Raw genomic sequence first — 13,215 nt, 5'->3', positions numbered from 1 at the left:
TGATTTTGGATGACTGTTTGACTAGTTCAGCATTCTGTCCATCATCTGCTCTTTTTGCAAGAATTAAAACAACAGAGACAAACATCTTACCTCTGTCTTTGTTTCCAACAGTGCTGAACGTCACATATCATAAGGTCTCTGGGACTGAGGTGATGAGATGATATTTTCATATGTCAAGAGATATTGTGGTGCTGTGGTCAGGTAAATCACACTTCAGCAGGAAGCAGAAAGGCTGACTTGCTACAACCCTGTTTAATATTTTCCACCCCTACATTTAAAAAGTACTTAGAAACTGTCTGAAAATGCAATGCTGAGGCACAACCCTGAAGGTTACAGTTTAAAATCCGATTTGGGTTAACTCTTTCATTTACGATCTTTAAAAACATTTTCACAGGGGTTTGAATCCCCAAACAAACCTTGAAACAGACATGCCCCATCTCTGCGCTTGGATGAGCAGGTAAATGCATGGTTTGTGCTTACACCTAACTACTTTCAAAGTTCAACAGCGACCCCAGAAATAGTGAAAACAGCTTTTGGGTAATTTTTCCCTGTGAGGGCATACCATTGCCTATAGGTAGAATGGTGTGTTTTATTTAACAAGGCCCAGTCCTGCGAGCTTAGAAGGCACACTATAGGAGTGACCAATTTAGTACATAAAAATAGATTTTCCCACATGGCAAATGCTTTTTTGCCTTCCATGTGTCACTAAAGTGCTTTTGAACTACAGTCTAGAGAAAACACAGTGTTGTTTCTGGTAGCCATCTCATATATGTAGGTTGTAGGAAATATTTTCAGACCATTTAATCCTCCTAGAGTGCGAAAGGGAGACTGTTTTGCTTGCTGGCTGTGAAGCTCTGTGGAAGATACTTCCCCCAATGCCTGCAAGCAGGTGAGAGCATCAGGAGCCCTGGTAAGGGACATGTCTGGCAAGCAAGAAGCAAAATCTCAATCTGCCCAGGAAAATCAAATGTAGCGGCCAGGAGGTCAGAAGAAAATGTTTCTGTGGCTACGGCTTGGCATAAGGAGCCAACTGACCCCGAAAATTAGCAAAACCTGCCCTACGGGACTAGAGTAAATAAGAATAAAATTTCAGCCTCTCTGTGGGACCAGAAAAAGTCCCTGGGGGTTGGTATGACCTTAATCTTCATAATTTATTCCCTTTATTTCTAGGCGATGTGCATGGGGCCCCCTCCCTGACATCCTTCTTGGCCCCGGGCACCTTATCCTCAGGACATCCTTTATGTCCTGGAAGGCTCCCCTGTTTGGTAGTGTGCAACCCCTGCTCCCAGTGTCCTGGTATGGGGGAGGAGGGTGCACATCACACCAGCTTCATCCACCCACAAGGACACTGGTGAGAGAGAAGCTGAGGGTTTCTGTGCCAGTACCAGGAGCAGTGTCGGCTGCGGATGAAGTCAGCTGGGCTGCGCTGGCATAGGCGCCCACTCTGCCACATCAAAAGACAGCATCCGAGTTCACAGTGGGCCTTGGAATCCAGCATTTAAAATTACATTTTGTGGCACAAGGCTGCATACCCATAGAAGCCCCATAACCTGTAGCAAGGGAATCCTAATTTGCCTATGTCTCTTTGTGGTGCCCCAGGAGGGGCAAGGGCACCACCATCATTGTTCAGAAGTATTTGGGGGCATATTTACACTTGTTGGTGCAAAACTGCACTAATGCAGTTTTGCATCAAAAAGTTCTGCACCGGCTTGCACCATTCCTGAGCGCCAGTCGGGCACCATATTTATGGAATGGTGGAAGCTGGTGCAAAGGGTGGGCTAGTGTAAAAAAAAAAGCCAGGTGGGGGTGGCAGTATGGGAGAAGAGGGTTTTGCACACAAAAATGACATTTGGCAGGTTAGAGTAAAACAAATGACTCTAACCAGCCTAATGTCATTTTCTGGTGCAAAACCATCCATACCACATGACTCCTGCCTTAGGAAAGACAGGAGTCATGCCCCCCAACTCAATGGCCAGCACAGGGGACCAATGTCCCCTGGGCATGGCCATTGCACCCAGGGCCCTGTAGGGGGCCCATTTCAGGACCCCCAATGGCACTTTAAAATATGAAATAAAATACTTACCTGTACTTACCTATCCTTACCTGGGTTGGGGTCACCCATCCTCCGCTGTCCCTCTGTTGTGGGTGGGGGTGTCCCTGTGGCCTGGGGAGGGCGCCTGTGAGCTTATTCCATGGTGTTCCACCATGGAAATAGGCCCACAGGTCCCCTAGCGCCTGCCCTGACCCAGGTGTTAAATAGTGGCGCAAAGCAAGCTTTGCACCATTATTTGACCCCTCCATCCCCGTGCACGATTTTAGCAGGGGGATAAATATGGCGCTAAGGCCATAGAGTCATTCTTTGCATGGGAACGCCTGCTTTGCATCTCACTGACACAAGGTAGGTTTCCGCATCCAAAAAATGACTTTAACTCCATAACTTTGGCACTTGACGGGTCTAGCGCCAAAATATAAATATGGAGTTAGTTTTCCATTGAATTTGCGTTAAAAAAAAAGATGCAAATTCGGCACAAAACAAATATGAAAATGCCTCTTGGTTAGATGTCAGGTGTGCAGCAACTTTCCAGATTTTTTTGGGGAAAAGTTGCCCTAAGTCCCGTAGGGCAGTGGTTCTAAACCTTTTGACTTCTGTGGACATCTATTAAATCATTACTGGAACCAGGAAACCCCAATAAATCATTTTTAGTATCTGGGGACACCCAGTGAATCATTATTGAAATCCAGGTACCCCAGTCCAAGCAATTTTGATGATTTGAACCACAAAATAATACAGTCAATTACAGAAACAAACATTCATCAAACTAATGTACAAATCATGATTTTTTTTAGTTAATTCACATACAAATATTAAAAATCTAACTTTAGTTTTATTAGGAAAATTGGAGCATTGCTTCACCGATTGCCCATACTGTATTCTGTTTAATGCACTTGCACTGCTCCTGCAAAGTAATCTGAGAATGGTAACTTAACTTTTAGGCCCATATTTGTGCCGGATTTGCGTCATTTCCTTTGATGCAAATCCAGCGCAAACCTAACTCCATATTTATACTTTGGCGCTAGACCCGTCTAGCACCAAATTTATGGAGTTAGAGTCATTTTGTTACCGGGGAAACCTACCTTGCGTCAATGAGATGCAAGGTAGGCCTTCCCAGGCAAAAGATTACTCAAATGCATTTGCGCCTTATTTATACCCCAGTGCAAAAATGATGCACAGGAGGAGGAGTGCCTTAAAAAGCCTGTTTAGAGGCATTTTTTAATGTCTGGGTCAGGGCAGGCGTTAGAGGACCTGTGGGCTCATTTCCATGGTCTCCGACGAAGCAGTCCACAGATGCCCTTCCCTGCACCCAGGGACACCCCCTGCCACCGTCGCCGACCCCTGGAGGACACCGATGGATGGGGGGACTACGGTAAGCACAGGTAAGTAATTTGTTTATTTGTTTAAGTGGCATAGGGGGACCCCATACATGCCACTGTGCCCAATAGCCATGCCCAAGGGACAGAAGTCCCCCGGGCATGTCCATTGGGCAGGGGGCATGACTTGTGTCTTTGCTAAGACAGGAGTCATTTCGAAGGGGGTTGTGCATCAAAATATGACGCTAGTCAGGTTAGAGTCAATATTTTTGACTCTTACCTGACTTGCACCATTCTTTGATGCACAACCCCCAGTATTCCCCACGCCTCCGCTGCCCAGTTAGTGTCAATTATTTTAATGCGAACCAGGCCGCAGCGCCGGCTACTGTCATTCATTAAACATGATGCCTGGCTGGCACGTTGGAATGGCGGTAGCCGGCGTTATACTTTTTGACGCAACCCTGCCTCAAGATTATAAATATGGGCCTTAGTGTCCAATTTCAAATTCCTTCACATCACATTATAACATTTTCAATTGTTCATTTAGCTTCTTTATTTATATACACTTTATTATTCTGGTATTTCCAAGCAGTCACAGACCCCCCTCATTAGTGAGACAGACCCCAAGGGTTCCTGAAAAACAGATTAAAAAACACTGTCCCAAAGAATTGAATCCCTGACCCAGGGCAATGCATTCCTAGAGCCTTTGCTTTACACATAGCTTTGAAAATGAGGGACCGCTCTTGGTTGGTCGTGAAACTACAGTTGCAGCATGGTAAAAGTAGAGAAAAACTCTAGTAAACTTGTTTTTAATATAATACTTTATTGACAATGTTGATGATTGACAGTGCAGAGCTTTATATTAACATGAATATTATTGAATGGTGGTACTGCTCTCATTCATTTCACTGCTGTTCCAATGATAGATTACAACGTGTTTTTGTTTTAAATAACGGGGGGACACCTTGATAAAGCCAATGCTACAGGGACACAACTATCTCCAGAGACCAGCCCTGCAAATGCACAGCTGACCAGCCCCATCTGGACATGCTTGGACCTGGTGAGCCCTGCTGCTAGCCTCTGCCTCTATGTCCCGAAGATGTAGACCCAGGTCCTGGACCCTTTGCTGGAGTCTACTCCTTCCGGGGTAACAGAAGGTCTTATCAGAATTGACGCAGCTCAGTCCAACCTGACACAGGACAGCACATCGCAACAACTCAGCTTCTGATCAAAAGCTTCATCTGAAACACCACTGTGTGATACAACCTGGTGCAGAACTTCACCATACAGCACCTCACAGCTCCTGATTAGCTGCTTAATCAAAAATGATGCAGCCTGGGGCAGACCGGTGCAGGATCTCACATCTCAACACCCAGGAAATAAAGGTACAACTCCCAGGGGGCTGAACTCTTTTCTGTACCGGTCTGCGCTCCATCGCATACAGCCTGAACTTCTGACTTTGTCTCGATCCAGTCTGACTATATTACCCCAGTTAGTGATTTGTGCTTTTTAGTGCTGTTAGAGACTTTGAAAACTAACATCCCCATACTCATATTCTATCTGTCTAAATTGGTTTGTTTTTTCTTGTGTAGTGTTTTCACTTTATTACACTTTGTGTGCTGCATAAATACTTTACACATTGCTTCTAAATTAAGCCTGACTGCTTTTGTGCCACAGTGCCAGAGGGTGGAGCACAGGTTTATTTAATAACAGTTTGAGGTTCACCCTGACAAGGGCTTTGTTTATTAATTTAGTGGCTGAAAGACTCTCAACTATTAAACCAATTTCTCGTACATACCCGAAATGTTCATAGTACTTACAGTTGGCCAATCTAAAGGGCTGTGTTAATCTACTAAGGCCCTGTTTACAGATTAAGTGTAGGTGCTATTTAGCACACTAAGGGCCAGATGTACGAATGTCCTGAATTGCGACTCGTAACTTGCGAGTCGCAAATCAGGATGCAGGATGGTGTCCATGACTTGCGACTCGCAGCACTCACAGGGATGGTGGCCTGCTGGAGACAGCAGACCACCATGTCTGTCACTGCTTTTAAATAAAGCAGTTTTTTTTTTTTTTGTAATGCAGCCCGTTTTCCTTAAAGGAAAACGAGATGCATTACAAAATGAAAAAATGAAACGTTTCAGTTTCATTTTTTCAGAGCAGGAAGTGGTCCATAGGACCACTGACTGCTCTGAAAAAAATGTTTTTCAGGCCATTCACAAAGGGGAAGGGGTCCCGTGGGGTCCCTTTGTGAAAGAGGGACCACCAGTGTGACACTGGTGGTAACTCCGATTGCTTTGCGACCGCGTTCGCGGTCACAAAGCAATGCAGCATCGCGCTGCGACCCGCAAATAGGAAGGGGAACACCCCTTCCTATTTGATACCCGCAGTCCCATTTTACGAGTCGGTAACCAGGTTACTGACTAGCAAAATGGGAATTGGGCATCGCAATGTGGGTTTTGCACGTTTGTGATGTGAAAAACCTTTACTACATCAGGCCCTAAATGAATAACAATACCACATGGAATGTTATTTATCAATTGCATTAAATAGCTCCCATTACAAACTTAAGTGGAATAACATGCGGATTGAGTTATTTAACACATCTAATTCTGCATGGTATAGTAAATACCATACACATTTCCCCTGTTACATTTTGCAGGTTTGACTTGCCAAAATGTAAAGAAGCTTAGGGTATTTAATGAGTCCAATAATTTTTGGATGGGTTAAATAGCTTTTACCTTGTTATTCTGATCCATGAGTAAAAATAAGTGAAAGCAGGAGAGGGAATTAATTGACTCATTGAATTAATCGCAATAAATTAATCAAAGCCATGTATAGTTCCTGGACACACTTCAGCAACCCATCTATGTGTCTAACCCCACCACTGCACTGACTGGTACCCAATATACCTTTATTGATAGTGGTGTGCTATTGAGTGAAGAGGGATCACTCATGCTTGACTCTTACTTTGCCACAAGAATATGAAGCAACATTCCATTACAAATGCATATGGACTCTACAGAATGAATTCCCTTCCTTCCGAGACTGATCTCTATAAAGTCATCTTCCCTTGCAGCCACTTTTACAATGTTTGTAACTTAGAAGTGGGAGGTTTTGCTTTTCTGTACTGTTAACCTCAATGGTGTCAGACAAATCTGGAATTCTAAAGCACACATTTGTTAGCAATACCATTCAAACTATTAGTCTGCTTTTCAAGCCCTACTCATACAGTCTCCAATACTAAATAGTCATAAATACATTCAATGATGCTTTTTTCCACATAAGGTGCATTATTATGGTTCAGCTCTGCCACACATGGCAATGGTGTGAAACTGAATTGACAGGCTGCAGTGTGTATTTACATTAACATGTGAGAAAATGGGGGCCTCGTGTACAAGGCTTGTGAATGTGAATTTCTTGCTGCACCGCCCTGAGCTACCAGGAAAGGGCTGAAATTCACCGTATCGACAAGATACTTTGCATTTCTGCCCTCACCCCCTGAACTGGTGCCAATGCACCCTGGTGCAAGGGTGCCTGCGTTAAGAGGATGATTGTTTTTGTGCAGGAACCAAAACAATCACAAGATGTGTTTCCCTTTATCTATGTGTGCTGCAAATGCAGCACACATAGAAAGAGGAACACATTGGGAGAAATAAAGATATTTCTCCACTTTGCATCGCTCTTATGCCACCCCTGAGGTGGAGTAGGAATCTGATGCATTCCCAGACTTGTAAATCTGGGAATGCATCCGATTCCTTTGGGTTCCATGGGTGTTGACTGGAAACACCCCAAGCAATACCCATGGAACTCCCCTTTCACACAGTGTTATGCATGAAAGGGGTCCAAATTTATAAGGCCATGAAAAGCCACACTGTGCCACCAGAGCATCAAAAGAAATTATGCTAGGGTGACACAGTGTGCTGCTAGGGCCTCATAAGTGAGGCCTTGGGATATTAGTTGCAAAGAATGTGAGTCTTTCACAAGTAATAAGTCTGAATGTTTCTTTTTACTGTGAACCAAGTACCCCATTCCAGCACCTGACTCTTAGGGCAGCGTATCAGAGCAGTCCAAGGGTGGGGTGCGGGATAGTAAACACAGCATTTTGGTACTCCCCAGGCCTCAATTAAGTGCTTTTATTATGCACATACTGTATAGTATTTAAGCATTATTTACAGATATATACAATTAGGTAGGTGGAAATACCTTTGGTGATACCCTAATTTCATGTTACACTCCTAATGGTTTCTGCACACTATAAACACAATACTTGTGTTGTAAGAAATTTGCATAATTTGCTTTTGTGTAGTTAAGTGAAATGTCATCAAAATTATGGAAAATTAGGCAAAAGAAAAATCAGCTATTATGAACTATATTTTGGCATGAAATGTATTTCCTTGTAAATTTTTGCTAGAAGAATGTATTTAAACAAAGTACAGCTGCTCGTGTTCTGTTGTACGGGTACGTTTACAGTATGGTTTTGTTACAAATGTAAAATCTTTACTGTGAATGGTGTGTAAACATGCAAAGTGGCACAATGGTGTCAGTTTGGACATTTTGAATAAGTTTAAAGGGAAATTCCCCAAATTACGTACATTTAGCACACACTTCAGTCACATATCCCAATATAAGGAGGTGTTGTTATCAGTAAGGCAGGCCAACTGGCTTTATCAACAAGGAAAAACAAGAACTGAAGAAGGACACCTGGATTAGTAACAGGCAGAAGGTACCGGGCTTCACAGAGAGGGATAGGTTGTAGCATGAGCACAACAAATACCTTGTGAGTACAATACCAGTTCCCAGTACCTTTTTCTAGTACTAATTCAGACGTCTTATTACCGCAATCATAAAGTAATCCTGCTTACTTGTCCTTTACTCTTATGTAGCACTTTGTGAGTAGCCTATTTGCTCCACTCCATGAACACCCAGGTGGAGCTCTTCAGACCTGACTGGGGTGAGCATCACCTGTTTACCTGATAGACCTAGAAGCTTGAGCTACATATACATGAGCTATTGTGTTGTTTCACTTGTTTGCTTACATTGTGACCACGGGAGCTAATCTAACTGTCCTTGTTTGTCTGTCTGTCTCATGTATCAGTACTTTGACTTTGTACAACATTGCACTTGCAAGCCATGAATAAACAGGAGAAGCATGAGTGCTGTTCACAAGATGTATTGGGACAGTGCTGATTATGAAATTCATTTCTCCTTTTTCTTTATCTCTTTTACAACAGGTTGATTTAGAGTGACTTGTAAGACAATGACTGGTGTATAATTGTTCACTACTGTTGAGTGTTGTATTGACATTTTTTACATAGATCAGGTTTACTGGTCCTGATGAATTGCCCCAATCCTATGACACAATAGAGTCAAGAAACATGTTGACCGTTTTGACACAGTTTTGATACTGCTATTCGACCATTGGATCAAGCAGCGGATGTATACACTTGTGTTTAATCATAGCAAGGTAGCCCCCCACATTAAAACTCAGCTTTAGGGAATCTCTTAGATACTTTGATCCTCACCCCTGTTACAATCTACAATTTGAGCATCTATTCCATCCACTTCATGCACAACATACATTTAAAGATCTCTAGCAAAGTGTCCCCATTGAGGGGCAAGTTGGGCATTGCAGCCTGGCCCAACGAGGAGCTAGCCCGAGGATGAAGCATAACAACCAAATGGATGTGTGAGGGCTCTTGCTCCTGAGCTACAGGTGCTTCTTTAGTGGGTGCCACATTAAGTGCTTCAGGTTGAGTAGTAGCATTTAATTTTCAGGCCCTGGATACATGTTGTACCATTTACTAGGGACTTACAGGTAAATTAAATGTGCCAATGATGAAGTCTTTGTGTGTGTACCCACATTGCAGTAAGTATCCATGGCCATAAATAAGTGCCCCAACGCAGACATGTCTTGCCTGGATGGAAAAACGTCAAATCTATTCAGGCCAATACTGACCAATTGGCCTTTCTGTTCACCAATGTCCTCAGAGTCACTTGCAAAATGGGGAAGTTATCTACCAGGTCAGAGTCAGTGATAGTACCAATCTATAATAAAGGAAATTGGGATGGCCCAACCTGCTATTGTCCAATCTCACACGTGGATGCCTGAGTATTGGAGTACGTTTTCTTTGTAAGGATGCAAGATAGAACGGAAGAGTGCCAAGACTGGCCTGACACTCTAGGTTTCAGAAAGGCACTGGCACTGTCGAGCAGTGTTTAAACCTGTCCCTACTGATTAGTAAATACACCAAGGCTAAAACTGTGCCATTTATTTAGCAATCATGGTCCTTTAAAGCACATTTGATTATGTCACACATGATAATCTCTGGTGCTTGAAGGTGGATATGGGTGTGGATCTATCCATTCTAAATATACTTAGGGACATTTACAGTTAAACCGCAGCCAGGCTGCCATTCGGTACCAATGGGGAATGTTCTGATTTCACATTGCTAAAGTGGACAGGCAGGGATGTGTGCTTGCACCTTGCTGTCCACAATTTACATTAACAACTTGCAGGTGAAGGGACATGCCTCAGGTTTACGATCGCCCATTTTCTGTTCTTCCAAATGAAGACAATGTCACCACAGTGGCCCACACACTAGTAGCCCTTCAATCATTACCGAGTGGTTTTGAGCTATTCATGGCAGATTTGAACACTAAGGTGAACCTCTCTAAGTCGCTCACCATGATTTGGGGTTCCTGGAGAGATAATTTACACACTTTCTATGAGAAATATATTTATTTTCTCTTAGCTGGGTTTTTTTGTGCCCGTTACTATTTTGTGAAGGCTTCAATTCCCTAAATGTATTTTTATCTAAGTTAGGCTTGTAGCGATTGATAGAAATAAGTACAATACAGAAAGCTAAATGTACATCTGTGGCAGCATATGTGTTATGCTTCAGACTGAGAGGGAACACAGTGAAAGGAATGCAAAGAATGCAGCAATCTTAGTCTGAGTAATGAATTTATTAAGGCACTTCCCAAGTTTCATATACGGAAAGAAAAACATGAGCTTTCATTTCAAGTGCAGCAACACATATGCAATTCTAAAAATTATCACAGCAGTAGAATAATAATGATCACGGAAACAGAGACAATGCAATACTTCAACAATGGATATTATATATATATATATGTAAACTATGTATTCATGCATGCACAATACAAAGATAAAAATAAGAATTAAAAATGCATCACAATGGGTCTTGACACCGACATTATCCCTTTGTCTGCCAACTTTAGGTTGTGGAACCCAGACAACCAAAAAGAGAGAGAATGCCCGCAATGGGATTATTTTCTGAGCAAGGCGTCCCTTCTCAGATGAGTCCCTTCTTCCCATCCATTAAACTTCCACTTCCTTATACTTTAAACAAACTTAAGAGGAAAGTTCTAGAAACTCCCCTCCAATAGGTAAGTTGTTCATACGCTGACCATACCAGATCTGTGTTGAAAGAACAAGTTAGAGACTGGCAGAGCTGTACCCTGCTTAACCTTAAACATTCTCAGCCTAGTATGTCCTTACCTTCCTTACTCCCCCATGTTATGTTCCTGTCCTTGGTGAGAAATAGCAAAAACACGTTCACAAGCTGTGAGGGGAAAAATACCGGCACCAATAATGTGACGTCATTTGAAGCTAAGCACAAAATAAAGTCAGTAGTCAAGATGGAGCCAGTGGTTAAACACAAATAGCATTACAATATGGTGCAAGGATTTGGAGACATGTGAATGTTAGAAGGCAACAACAGTCAAAAAATTGTACCTACAGAGAAGGATCTCAGTCCCATCTGGCTGCCTCTCTGCATTTTGCCATTATGAACTCAAAGCCCCATATGTTGAATATCTCATTAAAGTACAGCCCATATTATTATGGCACAGGGTACGGATGAAGGCTTGGGCAAACTTAAACAGAGGAATAGTCCTGTAAGACTGTCTACATTTAGGGCCATATTTATACTCTGTTTGCGCCGGATTTGCGTTGTTTTTTTTTACGCAAATTCGACGCAAAACTAACTCCATATTTATACTCTGGCGTTAGACGCGTCTAGCGCCAAAGTTCATGGAGTTTGCGTCATTTTTTAGCGTGGACACCTACTTTGCGTTAATGATATGCAAGGTAGGCATTCCCTTCTAAAAAATGACTCCGAGGCATGTGCGCCGTATTTACACTCCCGGGCAAAAATGACGCCCGGGAGTGGGCGGGTCAAAAAAAATGACGTCCAGCCGCTTTAGCGTCATTTTTTAACGCCTGGTCAGGGCAGGTGTTAAGGGACCTGTGGGCTCGGAAGGAGCCCAGAGGTGCCCTCCCATGCCCCCAGGGACACCCCCTGCCACCCTTGCCCACCCCAGGAGGATGCCCAAGGATGGAGGGACCCATCCCAGGGAACTTAAGGTACGTTCAGGTAAGTATTTTTTTTTCTTTTTTTTTTGTGGCATAGGGGGGCCTGATTTGTGCCCCCCTACATGCCACTATGCCCAATGACCATGCCCAGGGGACATAATGGCCCAGCGGAAATGTCATAATAGGGAGACAGAAATACCGCCGGCAATGGCGGTATTCTGTCCCCCGCGGCCTCGGCGGTCTTTTGAAAAGACCGCCGAGGTCGTAATGACCCCCTTAATATGTTGTTCCATATTGATGATTCCCAAAGCAAAATGACTAGTCGAGAGAGTTGGGAAATTGTCCTGGTGACAAAACCTCTATTCAAAGGATGTTTCAGTTTAGGTTTTTTTGTCAGTACTTTGACACACACAGTAATTTTTTTAACAAACCAGCCTTAAAGAAATAACATATTAGACGATGAGTCTGATTTATATCTTGGCGGCATGATTACTCCATTGCAATGGTGACAGAGTGTACATACTAACAAGATAAGGTCTGTCTGTCAGATTTAACAGCTGGTGGAACATAGGTTTAATGACGGTGAAGAATACTCCACCTCCGTTGTGATTAAACCCCTAAGATTGTCCTGTGGAATAAGGGCCGTCAGAGGCAGACCATTAATTATGCCCATCTAGTTTAGCTGGGTAAAATTAGAGGTCAGTTTTCACTGCTTTCACCACCAGAAAAAAACTTGCATGTAAAAGGCTGTGAAAACTGCTAAATGCTCCCCTCGTCATGGGAGAAAACTTCCATGGCAAGGGAGAAATTATCTTTCTTATTTTAGAAAAGAAAATCGCTTCAGGATTTTCTTTTTGAAAATAAAAAAAAATTAAACAGTTTTGTGCAGGACTCCGTCATGTTTATGGAGTCCTGCACCAATCTGTAAACAGCATTGACAGAAACAGCTGTAACAGTGGTTCATCCCAAAGCTTTAAAAATGCCCACCTATATATAAATGAGTTCCAATGTAAGGTGTCACTTGTGTTTGTACCAAATCTGCAAACAGAAGAGGTCTGTGCTACATAGCTTTCTACATTATCCAAGCTATTGATATTCGAAGAGATTAAAGGGCAGTTTAGATGCATTTTTAAGTGTTTATGGTTGCATGATTTTGCCATTTTGATTTTGTAGTGCATGTTGTTATCGTAATGATATAAATTGCTGAATTATACTTTTATGATTTTTAAGATTTAAAATAGAAAAAAGTTTATTTTGATTTAAATGTGCCAATTAGGTGTAGGACAAATTTGCTATTTTGTAGGGAGAGTGCAAAACACTTTAGCACTGGTTAACGGTCCTAAAGCCAACAGAAATAAATTCAGTAAATTATGAAGGGAGAAGGCAAAATGCTTGGGTGACTACCACCCAAGGATGTCAGACTTAACAGTAGGGAATAGACTAATAGCATTAGTATTGTATGATGAATTTTGGTTGACACATTCTTAACCTTCACCTTTATTTGC

Source organism: Pleurodeles waltl, chromosome 7, assembly GCF_031143425.1.
Source record: "Pleurodeles waltl isolate 20211129_DDA chromosome 7, aPleWal1.hap1.20221129, whole genome shotgun sequence".
Lineage (NCBI taxonomy): Eukaryota > Metazoa > Chordata > Amphibia > Caudata > Salamandridae > Pleurodeles > Pleurodeles waltl.
This window is presented reverse-complemented; position numbering follows the sequence as displayed.